The 13,697-nt window shown below is 46.8% G+C and overlaps 1 long non-coding RNA gene and 1 other non-coding gene across 3 annotated transcripts in view; both read left to right on the forward strand.

Annotated features, from left to right (window-relative positions):
- Positions 1 to 13,697, forward strand: part of LOC102954435 — a 67,920-nt gene that overhangs the window by 45,551 nt on the left and 8,672 nt on the right. The window contains exons 2-3 of one of the 2 annotated variants that reach the window (XR_006213604.1): positions 1,150 to 1,211; positions 2,398 to 2,485. This is a non-coding gene — a long non-coding RNA (uncharacterized LOC102954435). The remainder of the gene's footprint in view (positions 1 to 1,149; positions 1,212 to 2,397; positions 2,486 to 13,697) is intronic. The other variant, XR_006213605.1, reaches the window with a different exon arrangement.
- Positions 3,730 to 3,836, forward strand: LOC122235666. Its single transcript, XR_006213692.1, has one exon. It is a non-coding gene; the product is annotated as a U6 spliceosomal RNA (small nuclear RNA).

Below are 13,697 nucleotides of genomic sequence, written 5' to 3' on the forward strand. Positions count from 1 at the left end.
TGTTCTCAGTTTTTTAAAAATTTTTTTAATGTTTATTTATTTCTGAGACAGAGCATGAGTGGGGGAGGGGCAGAGAGAGAGGGAGACACAGAATCCGAAGCAGGCTCCAGGCTCTGAGCGGTCAGCACAGAGCCCGATGCGGGGTTCGAACTCACAAACCGTGAGATCATGACCTGAGCCGAAGTCGGGTCGCTCAACTGACTGAGCCACCCAGGGGCCCCTTGTTCTCAGTTTTTAAGAGTCTTTTATGTTTTGGCTCCCTCCCTCTCTAACCTTTTTTTTTTCCTTCCCCTCCCCCATGGTCTTCTGTTAAATTTCTCAGGATCCACATAAGAGTGAAAACATATGGTATCCGTCTTTCTCTGTATGACTTATTTCACTTAGCATCACACTCTCCAGTTCCATCCACGTTGCTACCTAAGGCCATATTTCATTCTTTCTCATTGCCAAGTAGTATTCCATTGTATATATAAACCACAATTTTTTTTTAATATATGAAATTTATTGTGAAATTGGTTTCCTAAACCACAATTTCTTTATCCATTCATCAGTTGATGGACATTTAGGCTCTTTCCATAATTTGGCCATTGTTGAAAGTGCTGCTGTAGAACTTCACGGAAAGCAGTGCTTTATCATGAGAATTCTGGGATTTTATCGTCACCAGGAGTTTCCCTTTTCGTGACCTTTCCTAGTTCCTTTGTCCCTTTGCCTTCCTAACAACAGGCTAGCTGGGCAGAGCAGGCGGGAACTGTCAGGACTGTGGGAAAGTCTTGGGGGTCCGGGTGGTCAGCAGGGTGGCGGGAGGGGACGCACCGCAGGGCTTTGCTGTGCAGCACCACTCTCCTAACCGTCCCTGATACCTGAGTGACCACATGTTTGCTGGGAGCTGCTACAGAAGCCCTGGAAGAAATCTTTCAGCCTGTGTTCCCCAGAGCTCCCAGAAGGAGAGTTTGTGCGTGCTGCTTAGTAACCATCTTCAACCAATGGAAAGTAGAGCCGAAATATTTCTGCCTGCTTCCACTCTGCCGGGGGTGGGGGGAGGGGGGCGGGGAATGGGAGACTGTTGCAGGAAGGAGAGTACGGTCAGTCCCGGTATCTGACTTCAGTAACAGGACCAGTCTATAGTGTTCATGCTCTGTTTCTTTCCAGCAGGAGGTGAGCCTTCAGGGCTGTGCCGAGATGAAGAGGAGAAGGGATAAGCCTCGCAGCTGGTATGTATTGGGGGTCCTAGCTGTTTGCCGGCCACTGGGTTAAGGGCTCAGCATGTGATAGGCCATTTACTTCTCACAACAGACATCAATAGTTTCATATTAAAGTTCAGAAAACAGGGATGAAGAGCATTAACTTGGCCAAGACACAAACCCAGAGCTTCTGTGCTTTTGCTTGGTTGTTCCTAGATTCTGAGATCAGGGCCCCTGTTGGGTGCTTGGCGGTTTCCTTTAAAGCCAGAGGTACCTGGCTGGCTCAGTCGATAGAGCATGCGATGCTTGCTCTCGGGGTCATGAGTTCAAGCCCTGCGTTGGGCAGGGAGCCTACTTTAAAACAAAAAAGTCTGTTTTTAAAAAAGGCTTATTTATTTTGGGGGGGGGGGGAGAGAGAATCCCAAGCAGGCTCCGTGCTGTTAGCGCAGAGCCCAGTGTGGGGCTCAATCTCACAAACTGTGAGATCGTGACTTGAGCCGAAGTCAAGAGTTAAATGCTTAACCGGCTAGCCACCCAGGCGCCCCCCCAAAAGTAAAGTCTATTAAAAAAACTTAAAGATACCTTTTATGAAACACAGCTGATGAGAGTATACTGTAACGATTATCAGTGCAGAATCAGGAGCAATTTACAAAGCGCTTTTTTTTTTTTTTTTTAAGTACGCTCCATGCCTAGCGTGGAGCCCGATGCGGGGCTTGAACTCACAACCCTGAGATCAAGACCGGAGCTGAGATCAAGAGTCAGACGCTTAACGGACCGAGCCACCCAGGCGCCCCATACGTAGTGCCTTTTTTTTCCCCTCAAATTTCCTTGCCTATAAAATGGAGATAGCAATAATGCCTATTGAATAGGATTTTTCTGAGGATTAAATGAAATAGTTCATTTTAAGATTAAGAACAGTACCTGGCACATTGTAGCCTTTCTCTTTGAGGTTTAGATGTTATTCCTGTTGTTTGTTAGTAGTAGAAGGAGTATAACTGATATTCTTTTAAATGGTCTTTGTTGGTGAAATAAAAAGATGACGATCTATGTCAGAACCCAATCTTACCATTTAGTCCGTGAAATCTCCACGGCTGGGAGCCCCTGCCCTTAACCACCGTGCTTTGTATGTGGAATGGTGGAATTCTCGTGTTGAAACGTCTGGTCTCAGTCCCAACAAAGAAAGGGGAGTACTTCACTAAACGTCCTCTCTGTTCAGGGAGAAATGCTGAGCTCGCTGCCCGGAGGACACCACACCCCCCCGGGACTGCCTCGCAGAGACTGCGCTGCGGAGGCGGCCTAGAGAGGTAAGAACATGGGAGCGGGGAGGAGGTGTGGAAGGCAGTGTGGCTCCCCGGGGGGAGAAGACGCACTTTGGACTCCGAGGGTTTCAGACCCCAGATCTGCCACCTACTGGCTTTGTGACGGCAGCTGAGGCGTCATCTGTACCATGGCTCTTAATGGGAGTTCACAAGGCCGAAAACCAGGCGAAATGAAGATTCATGCACGTGGAGCACCCAGAACGGGGCCTGGCGTGCCGTAGGTCTTCAGTAAACGTTAGTTAGCCTAGTCATGACGATTAAGAGACTGCCCACAACAGACAGAATAAAGAAGTAGGGACACTGGAAGGGGCCCACGATGGAACCAGAAAGCTTATATAAGCAATTTGCTGTCCTCCCAAAATGCTCCGTGGCTTCTGCTGCCGTCTCCTGACCCCACGGCCCAGGTGCCCCGCGCGATCCTCTGACTCTTGCCATGGACTTGCTACCACGTTATACAAGCATTTGGGTTCCAACGTGGACCATTGGTCCTTCTCTTTAGCTCCTGACACCCCGGCCGAAATTGGTGGGTGGCTCACATTAAGCGGACAGAGGGACTATGAGAAAGCCAGGGAAGCGATTCCCTCACCAGCGTTTACTGTTCTCTGCTGCGTGGAGCTGAAGTTGTCGGAGACTGCAGACTCAGTTGCACCCAGTGACTGTTCTCAGATCTAAGCAGAGCCCTGGTGCCAGCGGACAGCCCGCTGTGCGTTGTGCTGTTGAGACTCCTGCTTCCTCTACGAAAGAATGTCGAGCTCTTTGAGATTGCTGTGTCCAGCGATCTGAGGAGACCTTAGTAACTTGACCAGTTTGCCTCCGTGATGAAAGAGGTAATCTTGGTAAACTTGATGAGGGAAGGCGGCTCCCACCGAGGTGCGTCGCCACGACCCCCTCCTCCAGAGCGCCTTGACGGTAGCCACTCGCCTCAAGAGGAGGAAGAAGGGAGAGATGAGAGGGTAGGAATACCAGAGACCCTCTTCTTCCTCAGCCGGGTACTCTTTGGGCTCTGACAGACTTGGCCCACATGTGAGGAGTACGCTTAATAAAAAACTCACCTGCAGCAGCCTCGCAGAAGGTGTGGAGGCCCCGTAACTCACCCCGGTTGTCCCTGGGTCTACAGTGAGGGAATGGGAGCCATATGTGATGAGACTGTTGACCAGACAAAGATTCTTAGGTTTGTGCATGCTGCTCCCGCACGTACGAATTATCAAACCCAATTAAACCTCCACCCAGTGCTCGCTTCGGCAGCACATAGACTAAAATTGGAATGTTACGGAGAAGATTAGCATGGCCCCTGCACAAAGATGACACACAAATTCGTGAAGCGTTCCATATTGTTTTAGTCAGTCAGAGAAAGACAAACATCATATGACTTCACTCATATGAGGACTTTAAGAGACAAAACAGATGAACATAAAAGAAGGGAAACAGAAATAATATAAAAACAGGGAGGGGGACGAAGCAGAAGAGACTCATAAATACGGGGAACAAACAGAGGGTTACTGGAGGGGTCATGGGAGGGGGGATGGGCTAAATGGGTCAGGGGCACTAAGGAATCTACTCCTGAAATCATTGTTGCCTGATATGCTAACGAGCTTGGATGTAAATTAAACAATTAATTAAGAAAAAACCTCCACCCACTGAAACCTCAAATGTGGTTAGGTCAGTTGGTCAACAACAAACACAGCCTGGATCTTTACTGAGAAATGTCTGGGCACTGAAAAAGTGGCTGCTGCAAAAATAGGAAAGGCTTTTACCAAAGACCGCTCTGGGCCCGGTCCCTCAGTCCTCAAAGGAGGAGATTGGTCTGCTGCCCGCTAAGGAACTCTGGGCCGGTACCGGGTCCCGGGGGACTTGATAGATGGTCCCACTATGGTCTGTATGGTGATGGCCCTCTGCCTCTCCTGGTGAATCAGGAGATGAATCAGAGAGCCCTGCGTCTTAGTGTCTTAGTCCAGGACAGAATTATTGGCCTGCTGTTGGGTTTTGGTGGACACTGAGCACATGATCGATGGGTGTGAAGTAATCTTAAGACCAGAAATCCCACTCGTATCACAGATCTAGCAGATATCTCAAATCACCTGGTGGAGGTGGTTCCAGAGTCTTCCGAACTAAAATACAAATGGTACATACTGGAATGAACAAAACTCAGCCCAGATGAGGTCTCCTAACTCCAAGGTACTATCACAAGAGCATCCGTCTGGTTCCCTGATGTATTGCCCAAGGAGCCACTGCCCCCACTGGCCCAGTGAGGACCCACGTGTGAAGGCTTCCTGGACCACAATGGGCCTGGCTCACTGTCCGCTCCTCCTGGTTAACTCCTAACCGGCAGGAACGGGGTGCAGCTGCCATCCAAGCTGAGGGAGACCTCACCCCTGGCCGGGTGCGGTAAAGGTTGCTCAGTATAACGGGCAGAGCTTCGTGCAGGGTGAATGGCTGGCTATCCAGGCCACCTCAACAAAGGAGGCTTGCTGTGTTTCCACCGACTGATGTACTGTGGCTAATGGCCTTGACATTTTTTCAGGCCTCTGGCAAGACTCAGATTGGCGTGTGGAGCGAGCCTCCCCGTGGGGGCAAGGCATTTGGGTAAAAATCAGTTCTGCTTCTTGGGACTCATGTGGATGCTCGCCAGAAAGACCCCTACGCTGACAAGGGGGAACATCACAAACGAGCAGACTGTGCTGGTCAACTAAACATGGACACTGAAGTGTCTCATTTACTCCAGAGCAGGCAGATGTGCCTCTGGGGCCCACAGGAGGATGGCCGAGTGGGAATTCAGTGTAGGGAAGGAAAAATTCTTTCTCTGCTGCCCTTCAAGGTCTTCCAGCAAGACTAAATTAAATTTCATAAGACAGATTAATGGGAGAAAAAGCCAGTGTCGTTATGTGGGCACAGAGGCCCAGTAATGAAATTGAGACATCAAGAAATGACCAAGGCAGGCAGTATTTATACTATTTAGACAAAGAGACGAGAAACTTGTGAGGAATTGACAGGATAAAGAAAGCAGGTGTTAGGAACTTTAATTAGTAGGGACTTCTGGGGCGCCTGGGTGGCTCAATCGGTTGAGTGCTGACTTCAGCTCAGGTCATGATCTTGCGGTTCGTGAGTTCGAGCCCTGCATCAGGCTCTGTGCTGACAGCTCAGAGCCTGGAGCCTGCTTCGGATTCTGTGCCTCCCTCTCTCCTCCTCCCCCACTCACTCTCAGTCTCTCTCTCTCTCTCTCTCTCTCTCTCTGTCTCAAAAATAAACATTTAAAAAAATTTTTAATTAGTAGGGAATTCTAAGCAGAATTTAGGCTGAGGTAGTAGATTAGGAAAAAACCCCAGGGTTTGTTTCTACAGCTTTCTCAGCTTTAAAGTCTCTATCTCTGGTCCTAACGATGTTTTTTGTTTTTTTTTTTTTTACCTCTTAGGACAAGGAGGGTATTTTTCATAGGGGAGATTGGTTTCCTGATTTCCTGGGGACAGGACGGTTTGATTGTCCTCACGTCAGCAGTTTCTTAACTTTTATCTTAAATTATCAGTATGCCAAAGTGGCACATTTCGGGGTGGCCTGTCCTTGGCCCCACGTCAGAAACCATCCTAGACCGGGCCTACGTGCGTGGACTGCCACAGCTGTCAGAAGAAAACATAGGGAAGAAACTCCTTGATGTTGGTTCTGACAGTGATTTGTTGCATGTGACGCTGTAGCAGGGTTCTTGCACAGAGAGTCGGGACCCCGAGGCTTTTCTTTCCAGGAAGCAACTTTATTCGTGCTGGCACCACTCAGTTGGGTTTGTACCCGAAGAACTGAGCCCCAAATGCCACGAGGCATAGTTTTTTGTATATTTTTTACTTCTTTGTCTCCCATATATGGTTACACACAAACGTGCAGTCTGATTAAGTGGTCTCATGTTACAAGGTCGTGAGGGACGTTGTCAAGTACGCGTATAGCCAGGTTGCCTTGAGGGTTTTTTTCTTTCCTTAGGGAGGGGACCCTACCACACTCCCGGCTTTGGTGCTCAGACCCCTCTATTTTGGGTCAAAGAGCATCATCTTGGTTTAGAGGTTTATATTTTTATAACATCATTACATGAGTGGCCGTATTTTTTTAAATTATGGCCTCAGTGAGACTGGAGACAGACTGTACAACCAGGGGAGCTAAGCAGGGTAGGATTAAGCAACCTTCCAGAATTAGGAGGAGGATAATTTTTATGAGAGTTTTGACCCCCCCAAAAAGTTGAAAACCATCTTCCAAATAACTCCCTGGGGTTTTAACCATTCCAGGTCTGGACGGGGACATGAGCAATTCTTTTCATTTGATTTGTGATCTCTTCTATGACTTTTTTTATTATTGTTTACCTGTAGGCAGCAGTTGCCTAGGTTAAACTTTTTATAAACTTCTCCCTCCGAAGTAAGCAGATAATCTAAGGCCAAGTGATTTTGATAGATAGCATTGTGTATTTTGGTTTTCTGCTTGGCTAGTAAGTTAAGAGCTCAGGCAGTTTTATTGGTTATAATTATTATAACCGCTTGCAGTCTGATGATGCGGTTTAGCATGTAAATGGGAGTGCGGTAGCCCCAGGACCCAACCTCTGCCCAGCTGGCAGGGCCATAATACTGGATTATACATTGCGGGGGGGGGGGGCGGCATTTATCATCTTTTTAATTGCCAATTTGTAAGGCACACCACTTTTTTTGTCTCCCTGTCCCCATGCACGTGGACTCCCAATTGTTTCCCTCTGGCAAGTGGGAGCAGGAAGAAAGATGGACGAAGAGTTCCCAGCACCCATGACCGTGACCAGCCTGAGGGAAGTGCTGTATAGGCTGTCCTTCCACATATCCAGTCTAGTCCCCCTGGGGCCTGCCATTTGATGGCTGCGTGGACACTGCCCCAGGCCTCTCAGAGAGGAGAGAAGTCGGACAAGGGGTGGGGATCTGGCTCAAGGTGCTCTGGGGTCCCCCACCACTGGGTTTTCCAGGTGGTTGAGTTATCATATCTTTGGCCTAGGCGTGGTAAGTTTTTAACAGAGATGGCGATGAACTTTTTCCCCACCAGGCAAGGGTTTGGGTTTTTTGAGGACCCAAACCCTGGTAGTAGAACTGGGGTATTCTGTTTTACTATAAGGTTTGTGGGGATCTAATTTTCTAGTCTCTTATGGCCATTGTTTCCCCATGTTGGTACCACGAAGTATCCTGTCCCCAAAAGGAAGGTGAGTGCTAACAGAAACCCCTCACCACACTTCCAGCCAGCTGGGGCGGCGTCTGCCTATCCTATGGCAAAGAGTAGAGCAAGAATCACACTAGCAGTGACAGACAAGGGGTGGCAGTGCATCACAGTAAGGAAACAGATATAGAAAACAAGGACAGTCTATTTGTTCCACCGGACCGTCGATTCCCCAAGCTTCTGCCGTGCATAGATTAGTCAGCTTCCGGAGTGACTGAAGCAGGGCTGCAGTGTCCCAGCTGCTCCCAGGCCTCTGGAAATGCAGATTGCTTCTTTCGTACATTCAGCTTGCACGGCACCCATGGATCAGGAACGCACTCCCAGTTTCGAGGTGCCGGCTTCACTCTGCCGTGATGAATCCAGGGACCCACCTCTGTTACCTTTACTGCAGTAGGGGTGGACAAAATGACAGTGATCGGGCCCCTCCGGAGGGGTTTTAGGGGTTGGACGTTCCACTCCTTTATCCATACTGCATCTCCTGATTTAAAAGGATGAGCGTCTGTGGTCAGACTCGCAGGTAATCGCTCCCTAACCCAGCGGTGAAAGGTGGTTAGGGTAGAGCCAAGGGCCCCGCCATCTGTTGCCTTAAGGTTAGACTGCCCATCTCATTTAGACGCCCCCCACATGCCCTTGATAATGGGGGGACGGCACCCATAAAGGATTTTATAAAGGGAGAACCCCGTCTGCTTCTTTAGCCTCCCACCTGCAGCTGCAGTCTGCCCCCCTGAAGGTCCCTTACCTCCCCCTGCCTAATGTTACCCCTTTCCCTAGTCATTCCTCCCCTGGAACAGGGCCTGGAACTGCTGTTAGGGAACAGGGACGATGACCGCTCTGACTTCTTCAAGCTGAGAAGGGACGGTGTGGGGGCACAGCAGTTAGGGTCTGCCCGAGGGTCGGTCAAGTGGCCCACGGTACGGTTCTACAGGGAGGCTGGCAGGCATGAGGCGGCATAAACATTAGCAGGCACCAAGAGAAAAACGTCAAGGTTATACTCGCCAACGAGGTGGCATCTTAGGATGATGTCCCCAGTTTCCAAACCTGTCAGACAATCTAGGAGAGACCCTGCTTTGTAAATAACGTACGTCAGGGCATCTCTCATAACCCGGGTGATGGAGGAGCGGGAGCAGTAAGTAGTCCGTGGTGGTTCTGCTTCCAGGAGTTCGGCCCTAACTTAATTTAAAAAAATGTTTTTTCAAGCATCTAATGCTTGTGAGGTATTATTTAGAGTTTTGCTGAGTATAAGCAGACAGTCTGCTTTATTTTGGGGTGTAAAACTTTTCCAAGAGCCAGGAGTTCTAGAGAAAGCGTCAAGGCAGCCATTTACCATTATTCATTTGCAAATTTCTAGGTAAGCCAAACCTGGGTATTATTTTATAAAGCAGAACTTGTATTACTTTTTGTGCCTTTTCTGTCTTGGAGGAGAAGGCCTTTACTCCATTCGTAAAAGTATCAATCCGTACCCACAGATGTTGGGATTCCTCTGACCTTGGCACGAGTGAAACCTAATTGTTAGTCTTTCCTGGACAGTCTCCAGTTCCTGGGTTGCCTGGGAGAGCAAGTTTGTGGTTGAAAGGATGGTTTTTAAGACATACTTCACAGGCTGATACTACTTGGCATAACTGTCCTTGACAGATTTTTTTTCCAGCAAACATCCTTTGGGCCATTTGATAAGTTTTGTCCCTCCTTAAACGAAAGGCCTAATGTTGTGTTTTAATGATCTTTTTTCAAGCTCTGTGAGCTTGGTAATAGTAATTGCCCTGCTCTGTTTGTAACCATTTCAAGGGAGGGAGACAGTGTCTAGGAGTCAGACCCCAGTTTATTTTTGGGGGGAGAGTAGGGGGGATTGAGTCTCCGTTAATAATTGATGTAGCAGGGAAACTATTTTCCTGAACCCTGGTATCTACAGCCTAAATGAGATGGGCAGTCTAACCTTAAGGCGATATCCAGTGATTTTCCAAAACTCATAATACAATTGTTTATTTGTTCTGGGATTAGTAGTCCTGTAGTCTCTGATTTAGTTATAATGTCCCTTCCTAGCAAGGGAGTAAGGCTCTCTGGTATTATCAAGAAAGAATGAGAAAAAATTTCCCATATGTATCCCAGGGGCTGAGAGAAAAACTTAGAAGTTTTCCAGAGATGCCTCTAATCGTCATGCTGCGTTTGGACGGTTGGCCTGGAGAGGAAAGGAGGACAGAAAAGGTAGCTCTGGTGTTAAGAAGAAATCAACCAGTTTTCCTTCTATACTTAGAGTTACCCGAGGCTCTGGGTTTCTGATAGACAGTTGCTTTAGGGGAGCCACCGTGAAGAGCCCGAGGCCCCGTCAGTCCCTTCCAGGGACACTGGTTATCTGAGCCCTCACAGATAGAGGTCTCCGAGGGCATTCAGATCTCCAGTCACTGTCTCCACACAAGGGGCACGGCTTATGAGGTTTTCGTTTTGATTGTCCCCTCTGAGGGCATTCTCATTTTAGTGCTCTGAACAGCCATATAAATGGCACTTGGTGCCAGGACCTCCGGAAGTCCAGTCTGACACAACTAAGGCCTCAGATTTTTTTAAGCCTGCTTTTCTGTTTGTGTTTTTTTTTATTCTTATTCTGCTCTTGATCTTGGCAGCTCATAAGAGCTCCTCCAGGGTCCCTTCCGGACCAACAGCCAGTTTTTACAGTTTTCTCTGAATATCTGGGGCCCATCAAGTGACAGATTTGTCTTTTAGAATCCTCTCAGCCTCAGGGTGTTAGGGGAGATAACCATATATTTAATGAGAGCCTCCCTTAACCTTTCCAGGAAGGCCACCGGGGTTTTATTTTGTATCTGAAGATAGTGGTGAAATCAGTGTAATTTAAAGGTTTACCTTAGACCTCCTGACCATATATAAAGTTTTTTTTAAGATTTTTTTTTTTTGCAAACTTTTAACAACTTTCCTTTGCTTTTAGATTTTGACCTAAGCCTTTTTTTTTTAAACAACCAGTCTCATTTAGGACAAAATTCCTCCTTTTTTTTTAACCTTTAACAAAAAAAAATATTTCCATTTCTTATATTTTTTATATATCTACTCCTTTACACGTAGAGTTGTTTTTAAATTTTATTCTTTTTTTTAAAAACTTTATTCTTAACTACATTTAGCAGAATTTTAACTCTTAGAAACCTTAGTCTCCAGTGAAAACTAAGTAGTAACCAACTGTGAACTGTTACATTAGAATTTCTTAGATGGCAAACTTATGAATCAATTAAGCACAAAGCAGTTTTTCAACAGATCCAAATAGCCTTGGTATTTCTGCAACAAGTCAAAAGCACAGACCTGCATCTAGTAATTAGTGCTCTAGCCTCTTGTTAGATATCCAATGAATTTAATCCCAGTTTGTTATGCAAGCAAAAACTTTAATGTTTTAGATTACCAAAGACTTTGAAAGCTGTCTTAACAATTACCCATGAAAACTATGAGACAGATAAAGTTAACCATTACTTTAAGTCATCTTTTTGCTAACAAATTGGAACAGAGATAACATGAGCTTATTTGACCTTCAGCAAATCTAGGTAGAATAAAAGTTGTTTTTTTAAATGTTGACAAACATTGTCTCAAACCAACAAACTTAAATTAGCTTAAACACAATACATTTTACTTGGGTCCACTTAAGACCGTTTGTTCCCCATGGTTAATTTTTACCTGGACCAGTTGGTAGGGTAATCTGAAGTTGGAGATCTTGGCTCCAGGACATCTAGGGGGGCAGGGGGAGCTGATGGTGTCTGACGCATTGAGGAGCCAGTTGTGCAGGCCGCCCCCCAGGTGGTGCAGAAACAGGAGGGGGGAAGAGAAGGCAGAAGACGCGAGGTGCCAGCTGAAGGCAGAGAAAGAGAATTCCCAGCTTTAAATCTTGTCCGCTCAGACAGAGCAGCAGACTCCAGGTTTCTTTTGTTTTGTTTTGTTCTCCGCTAGTGGAATTAGGCAGTCCAGGTCGGTTCGGAAAAGTCAGGGAATTTCCCCGAAACAAGGGGAGTTTCGCAGCTGCTTGGGAATGTTCCTTAAAGTCCCCGTTCTGAGGTAGACCAACCAGAGACAGTTGGCTCTAATTATCGTAGTCATTGACCCAGGAAACGAACGAGAGACAAGTCCCCACACACAGTCACATGGCAACATCCCACCGCCTCCAACCTGCCACCCAGTGCCCAGCGCCTTAGAGTTGCAGCATCGTTCCTCGTCCCTTGTAGAACTACCAGGGCAACTCGGAGGTGATCAGGCTCCCCTTCTGCCTCTTAGGGGCAGGTCTGCCAAAACGAGCCCGGGTTCTTACCAGTCTGACGGGTGGCGCTCCTTAAGCTGGTTCCTGGGCCTCAGGGGTTCCGTTGGCGCACATGGGGTCCTTGCCCCAGTGAGGCACCTCTCCCGGCACTCCGAGGTTCGTATCCCGGTGGCGAAGGAGGTGGAAACGCACCGGCTCCGAATCCTGGGTGAGCCCCCAAGTAATAGAGCAGGATTCTCTCACAGAGAATCATGACCCCGAGGCTTTTCTTTCCAGGAAGCAACTTTATTCGTGCCGGCACCACTCAGTTAGGTTGGTACCCGAAGAACTGAGCCCCGAACACCACATGGCATAGTTTTTATATATATATATATATAAAATATATATATATTTTATATATATATATATTATATATATATTTTATATATATATATATTTTATATATATATATATAAAATATATATATATATGTTTTACTTCTTTGTCTTCCATATATGGTAACACACAAACATGCAGTCTGATTAAGTGATCTCATGTTACAAGGTCATGAGTGATAGTGTCACGTATGCACATAGCCAGGTTGCCGTGAGGTTTTTTTTCTTTCCTTAGGGAAGGGACACCCTACCACAACACAAAAAGCACATTCAACAAAGCAGGTATAAACAAGGGGGACTACATCAAACTAAAAAGCTTCTGCACAGTGAAGGGAACCATCAACAGAATGAAAAGGAGAAAATATTTGCAAACCATATATCTGATAAGAGGTTAATGTCTAAAATATGTAAGGAACTTCCATAATTCAATAGTGAACAAACCAGTAACTGGTTAAAAATTGGGCCAGGGCGCCAGAGTGGCTCAGTCGGCGTCCGACTCTTGATTTCGGCTCAGGTCGTGATCTCACGGTTTGTGAGTTCAAGCCCCATGTTGGGCTCTGTGCTGACAGGACAGAGCCCACTTTGGATTCTCTGTCTCCCTCTCTCTCTCTCTGCCCCTTCCCCACTTGTGCTCTCTCTCTCTCAAAAAAAAGAAGAAGAAGAAGAAGAAGAAGAAGAAGAAGAAGAAGACCTGGATAGACAGTTGCCCGGAGAACAGGTGCATGAACAGGTTCTCAGCATCACTCATCATCAGGGAAATGCAAATCGAAATCACAATGAGATCCCACCTTCTAGGGGAGCAAAATTTGCCACCCCAAAATGTGTCTCTCTGGCATGAGAGTTAATTTAGGCTGATTAGTTTTAAGGAACAGAAGACCCAGGAGCTTTTTCTTTTTACCTCTTTTTGAACTGCCTAAAAGAATTTAGATAGAGGACTTCGTCCAAGAAAAGAGCTGCCATCCCTGTAATTACGGTGTAATGCAAAGTCGGTGTGGCAGATAGGGAGAGACCTAGCAAAATGTTTGTTAAAATTCCTCTGTGCTTCCTGTTGTGTCTTTATGGCTCAGGAAACATTTGTTTCCCATTTATTTTTTTTCATTTTCCCGTGAATGGCTTTCCTTCCCTTAGAAGTCTCAGACCCCTACCCCTTTCTCCTTAGTTCAGGATGACGTACGTACGTCATTTTGCCCATCTTTGGAATCTCTTAGGTTTATGTGGATTCTCCGTAGGTGTATAATTAAATTCGGTTTTCTCCGATTGCTCTACCTTGTGTCATTTTGATTATTCGGCCAACCAGCCAAAAGAACTCAGAGGTGAAGGGGGAAATTTCCCTTTCTCCAACAACCTCACACCTATGGGGATGGCTACTATCAAATAGACGAGA

This window comes from Panthera tigris, chromosome X (assembly GCF_018350195.1).
Source record: "Panthera tigris isolate Pti1 chromosome X, P.tigris_Pti1_mat1.1, whole genome shotgun sequence".
Classification (NCBI taxonomy): domain Eukaryota; kingdom Metazoa; phylum Chordata; class Mammalia; order Carnivora; family Felidae; genus Panthera; species Panthera tigris.